Source organism: Echinops telfairi, unplaced genomic scaffold (assembly GCF_000313985.2).
Source record: "Echinops telfairi isolate 266 unplaced genomic scaffold, ASM31398v2 ScPeMD7_3;HRSCAF=10, whole genome shotgun sequence".
Classification (NCBI taxonomy): Eukaryota; Metazoa; Chordata; class Mammalia; order Afrosoricida; family Tenrecidae; genus Echinops; species Echinops telfairi.
Window position 1 is genome coordinate 39,244,007 of NW_022103899.1, and position 8,517 is coordinate 39,252,523.

Here is an 8,517-nt window from a genome sequence, read left to right on the forward strand (position 1 = left end):
TAGACAGAACTTTAATCTTACATGATCTCAGAAGATATGTTCTCATAAATAAATGCCCAATATATAAAACCAACTCCTCTAGATTGATAATCAGTGTCCTCAAAGCCTAATGCTAAAGATAAGAAGGTCCTTAGAAAAGATGTGTGAAGACATTCAAAATTGAAATAAAAGAGCTAGTCGTTTATGCAATCTAATTCTTTTGTAGGATGCTATCCATGGTGAAGTCTTAACTATTCTCTAGTTCCCCAGAGCTACCACTTTATAGTTTTTGCCCCTAGCTGATTTGTGCTTAATTTAGCTCCCTTGAAAGTCTATCCTTTTCCTGTCTTTCATTGGTTCCCTGGTCACCAGAGGCACACTTTCTCCCTCTAGTGGCTAAGAGTTCAGACACTTCAGATTCTATAGCCCTGACTCCCCAAAATTGAGGAGGTTGGACATAGGGGGCGATGGCTCCCAGATTTTACAATGGCAAAGATCTCATGATTCCCCTTGAGAATTACTATATTGGAAAACATCCCACTTTTTAACATGTCCTGTTTCTTTTTCTTTTTCAGATCATGGTGTACTAACTCACCTTGAGGAAGTCAAGACTATGTACATACGGGGATGGGGTGTTGTATTTCATGGCTCTTGTCTCATAAGGAGCACTGGTAGTGTGATGGTTAAGCCATCTGAAGGAGTGATGGTTGGAAGCTATCAGCTGCTCCAGGAAAGAACCATTGTTGCTTCCATAAACTTTGGAAACCCTATGGACCCTTCTGCTTTGTCCTATAAGGTCCCACTGAGTTGGAGTCAACTGGACAACAGGGTATAATCTCATAACTCAGTTCTGAGACTCAGTGAATTCCCCCACATGAAGGAACCTTGTGTCATCTTGTCATTCGTTTTCAGAATTTTTCAGGACAGTATTTTTGTACAACTACATTGTACATATTTTAAAAGTGCAAATATAGTTAGACCGTGCCTAGAAATGTACCATCCAGGGAGTAGCTAGCACCACACTCTTCCACTGTAGCTAGTTGGACCTCAGAGGACTACTTGCCCCTCACCATCTTTCACATAGCCGCCGCTTTGTGGCTCTCCTGGCGCAGGTTCAGCATCACCCCCAGAAAGGCCTCTTCTAACCACCATAATAAAACTGCTGCTTTTTAGAGCCAACTCCTTTCTTTCTGTCGCAACCCCTGGCACACTTTCTACGTAACACAATTCGTAAAGACATTGAGTATTAAAAAAAGAAGAGAAATCCCCCCACCCACCCATGAGAATGTGATATTATTGCTACTGCACTGGGGGGGAAAGACACCATTTCAACAATCTGTACCTATACAGTTCAGTTATTCTCTCGCTCCTTTTCCAAAAGATTCCACCGGTATTAAATGCAGAGCCGATCTATTTTGTTAACCATCGTTTTCTCAGAACTAAAGACTGGTGTTAGTTGATACTCATTGAATATGTGAATGAAGAACATGGAAGAAGTCACATACCCATCTAGATTTTAGGTGTTGAATTCTGTTTTCAAGAGGCAGAGTAGAATATCAAGAATACATTCTGATTCTATAAAATTCTGGTTCATAAATTGCATTGCAAATGGTCTTAACTGATTAACTTTGGTTTATGGTTCATGTGAAGGAAATAAATCTCTTGGTAAATTTTATAAAATAAAACTTACCAATATAAGTAATAAAGGTATTGTTCTTATACTATGTTGTTCTTATACTATGATTTTAAATAAAATATACAATAACCCCTCTTATATACCAATTGTATTTATGAATTGGTAATTCATAAATCTGATTGACTATAAAGGAATAAAATTAAACAGATAAAGCAAACTATTCAAACAAAGCCAATTTATAGTGTGCCTTTTAGGTTGCTATGTATTGCAATCAACTTGATGGCAGTGGGTTTGGGTGTTTTTCATTGCAGTTAGTAAGAGAAAAGCTTTAATGACCGTATTGTTAAAAGATACATTTTACTTTATTGGTTTTGTTTGTTGGATGATTTGTTGTGTCTGTTTTAGATGTTAAAGCCCGAAATAACCTTTGAAAGAACTTGTATGAAAGCTCATTTCTATTTGTTAATTATTTTTAAATGTAGGATTTTTTGACATGAGGAGGAAGCAAATTGTAAAATTGTAATGCCTTTATAATATCAAAGAATTTGGGGGGAAATTTTATTTTTATGGCCATGTTTTAATAGTTTGAGAAAAGAACCATCCAGAACCAGTCCCCTAAAATAGCTTAAATCCCCGAGAAGGCTTAGATGTAACAAGAACATATAGACATAATGTTTTAAAGTTGATTACCCCTTTTATTTTTGTCAGGTGATGGTATTCTGTTATCCAGAAGCATGTGGAACAATGGGTTCACTTTCCCATGTTGAGCTGGATTGACAGTGTACAGAAGCAAGGAAGTCAGAAATGGGACCATGGTTTACAAAAAAAATGAGCTATCAAATCCAGGTCATACGTACTCGATAGTAATACCTCTCAGCTGTCTTCTGGAGCACATTGATCATTTGGGTCCTTGTGTATGACTCTCACACGGTGTTCTCATCTCAGCCCTTTCATCTTGAACAAGAGTTTCTTTCAACAGTTATTAACTCTCCATTTGCAACTGCAGCTAAGGTTAATAGGCAAATATCCATTCACCTAGAAATGGTAGTATTATCGCATATTCACACTTTGATAGAATAATGTAAGATTTATTTTGGAGAGTTTTGATATGGAGCAAAATGATAAGCTAACTCAAATGGGAATGAAAATTGTGGTATTTAAATGTAGACCAAAAAGAGTTAGAGCCAGAACAACTTCAGAATAAAAATGAAAGCTCACATCTTTTTAAACGATGCCATTAAAATCTGTCACCTAAACCTACTGCTGTAGGGTCCATTCCCACTCATAGCAACCCTACAGGACTCCTTCTCAGGGCCCTCGAGTCCAAGCTGACTCAGAACCATGCAGGTTTCTGAGACTAACTGTGGAGCTGCTGTTGGATTCAAACTGTGGACCATGAGGAGCGAAGCCCAATGCATAACCACTACACCACCAGAGCTACCAGGACTCCTTAAATCTACCCCGGGTGTTTTTAAAATGCAGATATAGTCTGTGTTTGAGAAAATAAATTCCATTTATGCAAAAGTTGGAAGGACTTTGAACTGGGTGAAGTGTAGACATGTGATATTAAATAGATTAAAGGTTGTTGGGAAGAGGGTTCTAAGAAACCCTAAAGCTATAGGGCACTAGGACATGACAAGTCCAGGAAGTATTGGAGTACCCAGTAAAGTGTTAATGCATGAGCAAGGAAGAGTTGTGGTCCAATTTGGTCAAAGACAAAGCCTCTGATAGAGGAGAACAATTGAAGGAGAAGACATTGTGTAGTGAGCAATCATTCTGATACAGAATAAGCAATATCCTCTACAATCTAGCATCGTTTTCTGCAGCTCAATGCAATAAATTTTAAAGAAAGTTCTTTTGCTAGGATGAAGAGAAAAAAAGAAAAGTGACCGTTTGGCTGGGGAACTGGGAGGTGAAAGTAGGGCAGACTAAGTGAAGGCTCTGTAATACCAATGGTTCCATCTTGGCTGGATAGACTCGGAGTCTAAAACAGAATGAATGACAAAGGGCATATCCAGAGAAACATTTGGTATGTAAGCCCATGTCAGTAGCAGTCTGTTTTCACTTCTGCAAAAAAAAAAAAAAAGCGTGGAATTATATGCCCGATGTTTGCGAGAAGGCTCAGCCCTTTGTGAACAGAAATTCTTTCACAGTACATCTAAACAATCCTATATATGCTGGGTTGTTTAATGAATAAAGGTAAAAATAAAGGAAAGCATTACCAATGGAGAGTGAAGGAGAAAAGCCAGGAACTCAGCCTCCCTCTTTTTTTTAATAATCATTTTATTGGGGGCTCATAAAACTCATCACAATCCATGCATACGTCAATTGTGTAAAGCACATTTGTACATCTGTTTGCCCCCATCTTTCTCAAAACTTACTTTCCGCTTGGGCTATTGAAATCAGCTCCTCATTTTTCATTTTTTCCCTCCTCCCTCATGAACCCTTGATAATTTATAAATTATTATATCATATCTCATAGTACCTGATGTCTCCCTTCACCCACTTTTCTATTGTCCGTTTCCCAGGGAGGAGGTTATATGTAGATCCTTGTAATCAGTTCCCTCCCCTCCACCCCCATTCCCTCCACCCTGCGGGTATCACCACTCACCACTGGTCCTGAGGGGTTCATCTGTCCTGGATTCCCTGTGTTTCCAGTTCCTATCTGTACCACTGTACATCCTCTGGTCTAACCAGGTTTGTAAGGTAGAATTGGGATCATGATGGGGGGGGGAAGCATTTAAGAACTAGAGTTTAAGAACACTGCACCCTGAGTGACTCATCTCCTCCCCACTACCCCTCTTCAAGGGATGTCCAGTTGTCTACAGATGGGCATTCTCACACTCCCCCCTCATTCATGCTGATATGATTTTTTGTTCTTTGGTGCTTGATACCTGGTCCCTTTGACCCCTCGTGATCACACAGGCTGGCGTGCTTCTTCCATGTAGACTTTGTTGCTTCTGGGCTAGATGGCCACTTATTTACCTTCAAGCCTTTAAGATGTTAGGCGCCATCTCTCTCGATAGTTGGGCACCATCGGCCTTCTTCACCACCCTTATTTATGTACACATTCGTCTTCAGCGTTTATATGGGGAAGGTGAGCACACAATGATGTTTTTTGTTCTTTGATGTCTGCTAGCTGATCCCTTGAACACCTCACCTCCCTCTTTTTTATACCTTAAAACTCAAACCAATTCACTGTCATCAAGTCACTTCAGACGGAAAGCGATCCTATAGGACAAGAGTAGAGCTGCCTTTGTGGGTTTCTGAGGCTAATTCTTTATGGAAGTAGAAAGCCCCATCTACATCTAGATGGTAGCAACATGGGGCATTATGAGTCTTGCAGCAGTAGGCCTGAGAAGTGATTTTTCTATTTAATAACTCCAAAAGAGGGTGTGTGCTCTAAAATAGGGAAAAGAATCAAAGAAAGGTCATTCACAGGTAGTAAAGCCAAATGTCACGCTTCACCCCCAATGCTCCTAACCTGTGGTTTAGAGAAAGGTTAGCCGAGCACAGAGGTTAATGTGGCATTCTCAACTTTCTGCAGACGTGAGAGATGACGAAGAGATGGACAGCATCAGTGTCTTTCTCTGCTGGCGGTTATGTTCAAAGGTGTGCTTACAAACTGACGTCATGGTGAACTTCTCAACACCTGGGAAAGTTCCACTCAGTAGACAAACTCAACAGTTCCACAAACTGTATTCCAGAACTCACTATATCAAAAATATTGTTTATGGCAATCCCCTTATTGGTGTATCACTATTTAAAAATTCTTTTACTTTTTCATTATTACATTTGCAGCAAATATTTATGTTGAGACATTATTATAGGTATTTTAGTGATACTTTACAAACAGTTCTATTGGCATATAGTTCAAAAACAAAATACTTTGTTTTTAAAAGTGTTTCCTTAGCCATAAGTCCATCTGCAGTATCTAAAGCATTCTAAAATGATGTTATAACTGATATTTTTACTCAGTCATTGTCCTATACCATGAGACTATACTCGCCAGTTCAGTTGTCTTTATAAATCACATCTGTGTTGCTGTGCAGCTATTTCTTAGGAGCTCCAACACATGTAGCTGTCCGTTCCAAGAACAGCAGGATACCCATGTGTATGAATGTCTGTAAGCCCACAATCGAAAAGTCAGCACCTAAGGAGTGAACTCATTACTAATATGGCCTTGTCATCTGACCAGACATCTCCTGGCCCTGGAGAATATTAGAACCTCATCCTTTTGCCTTCTTTGGAGTTCTGATGAATCGTCAGCCTCAGTCAAGCCAGCTTACTGAAGGAAATTCTTAGGAACAACAATATATTTGAAATGGACTCTCTAAACAGAGCCATTCCAAAGTCTGACAAGAATACCAGGAAATCTGTGCTGAGAGACTAACAGCATCAAATGCTGCCATGATCAATGACACCGAAGACAAAATGCAAGTTGTTGAGAAAATGGGAAGTAAGGTAGCAGAGACTGGGTATAGACAATAATTTCCCTAAGTTTAGCTATAAAAAGAAAGGCAGTAACTAGAGGAAGATATAGGGTTGAGGAACTATTTCAAGGTCTTGTTGTTGTTTTGTTTTTGATGTGTTTTGTTAAATCAAATTCACCTGCCCTAAGTACTGATGAGGAAAGAGTCAATGGTCAATGACAATTAAGAGAAAATTACAGTAAATTGGTGAAATAAGGTCTCGGAGGGGAACAGGAAAGTAAAGGCTCAGAGCACAGTTGGGGTGACTAGCTTCAGTTTGCAGCAAGGAATATATTGCTAAGTGAAAGAGCCAGGCCGAGGTTTTCAGGTTTCTGCAGCTCAATACCTTATAGTAGGTCTGTGTGGTCTTAGAATGGCCATCTTCTAACACTTGCTTCCCCTTCCATTTCTGTTTTGAAGTCTTTCTGCTGAACTTTGGCAGATCCAGCTTGCTTTCTGCCAACCCAATTCCATTACTTCCTTCATAATTAGGGTAAAAAAATAAGGCAACCCAAGGCCCCTGGATCATATGAAGGCTGCTTTATTCATGGAAGTCACTATAGTTTGCCAAGCCTTGTACACTGAGAACTGATGACAAAAGGGTAAGAATTCGCGAGTCAGTGACAATGCCAGGAAAGCAAGTAGAAATTGCCAACCTTAGTAAATACAAAACATTCTTCGATCCCTATTTATACTCATAGACAAATATGTACCATTAAAGAGAGCATGATATATATTATATATGTGTACACAAATATATATTCCTGTAACTCTCTATTGGAAGTGGAGACACTTTTTAAAATAATAATCATGACCTCACTGCCACTCACCATAGGAATCCACAGAACGTCCTCTTCAAAGGAAGCATTTAACTCAATGAAGCCATTCGATCTTCGTCTGCGAATAGTCTGCTGGAATGCAACTGAGGCATAAAATTGACCAGTGTAGTTAGGGACATGTAGGCAGAGCCACTCCTCTGAGCTGTGTGCATTCTTCCAACTCTATGACAAATACACATGAAAGTTTAAATGGGTGACACCTATTTCTGAACATTTCAATTGTTCGTAAGAATCCTTAAAGTAGTAAGTTTACATTAGCCATTTAAAATATGATTATTTTACAAGCTAAATAGTTTCCCAAGATTATCTCATAATGAGAAAATTAGCCTCATTGCCTAAAACCAGGTTACCTAAAAATGTTTTCTTTCCCTAAGCAATCCCCACGTTCAGTCCCCATGTTCCTATTACTTATATATTTTATTGCCTGCAAAGACCCAAAACTGGACTCAGTCCTCAACGCAACCACTCCCAATCTAGACGAATGGGAGCCTTGGAAGTGTAAAGCAGTAGCAAAATAACAGTTATGAAGTAGCAACGAAAATAATTTTATGGTTGGGGGGGTCAACACAACATGAGGAACTGTGTTAAAGGGTCGTGGCATGAGGAAGATTGAGAACCACTGATATAAAGTATATTCTTTGTGAATTGTAAGGTCATACACATTTCACACATTCCACTGTTCAAGGGAATGGATAAACAAATTGAAATGTATCACTTCATTGGAATACTATAGAGCAATGAACTCTCTGTGTGTGTGTGTGTGCGCGCATCCCCATGTACAACAAAATAAACACTGCCTTGTCCTTCACAATCCTCACCATCCTGCACCTTGTTAGGTCTGAACTCATTGTGGTAACCATCATGTCAATCCATTTAATTGAGCGTCTTCCTTTTGTTCCTGTGATTGTTGACCTTCTACCATACTGGTGGTCTTTCTGTAGAGAATGGTTTTGTCCAAAGTACATGAGATGAAATCTCACCACCATCACTTCTAAGGAATATTCTGGCTGTACTTCCAAGACAGTTTTGTCTGTCTTTCTGATAGTCTCCAGTCCTTTCAATATTCTCCCTTACTCCATAATTCAAACGCATCAATTATTCTCCAGTCTTTGTTATTCATTGTTCAGCTTTCACATGCATATGAGGTGATTGACAATGCCATGGCTTGAACTTCTTTCAATAGCATCAGTTCCTCGTCATATACTACCTTTTGAAGTAAGTTGAATATTGACCAATGAGTTTGGGTGAACTTTTTTTTAAATCATTTTATTGGGGGCTGTTACAACTCTTTATCACCATCCATCCATCCATCATGTCAAGCACATTTGTACATTTGTTGCCATCATTTTCAAAACATTTTCTTTCTACTTGAACCCTTGGTATCAGCTCCTCATTTCCCCTCCCCACTTCCCTTCCTGATGAACCCTTAATAATTTATAAATTATTATTATTTTGTTATGTCTACAATGATGTCTCCTTTCATCTAGTTTTCTGTTGTTCATCCCCCTGGGAAGAGATTAAATGTAGGTCATTGTGATACATTCCTCCTGTCTCCCCCCACCTTCCCTTTCCCCTCCTGGTATCACTACTC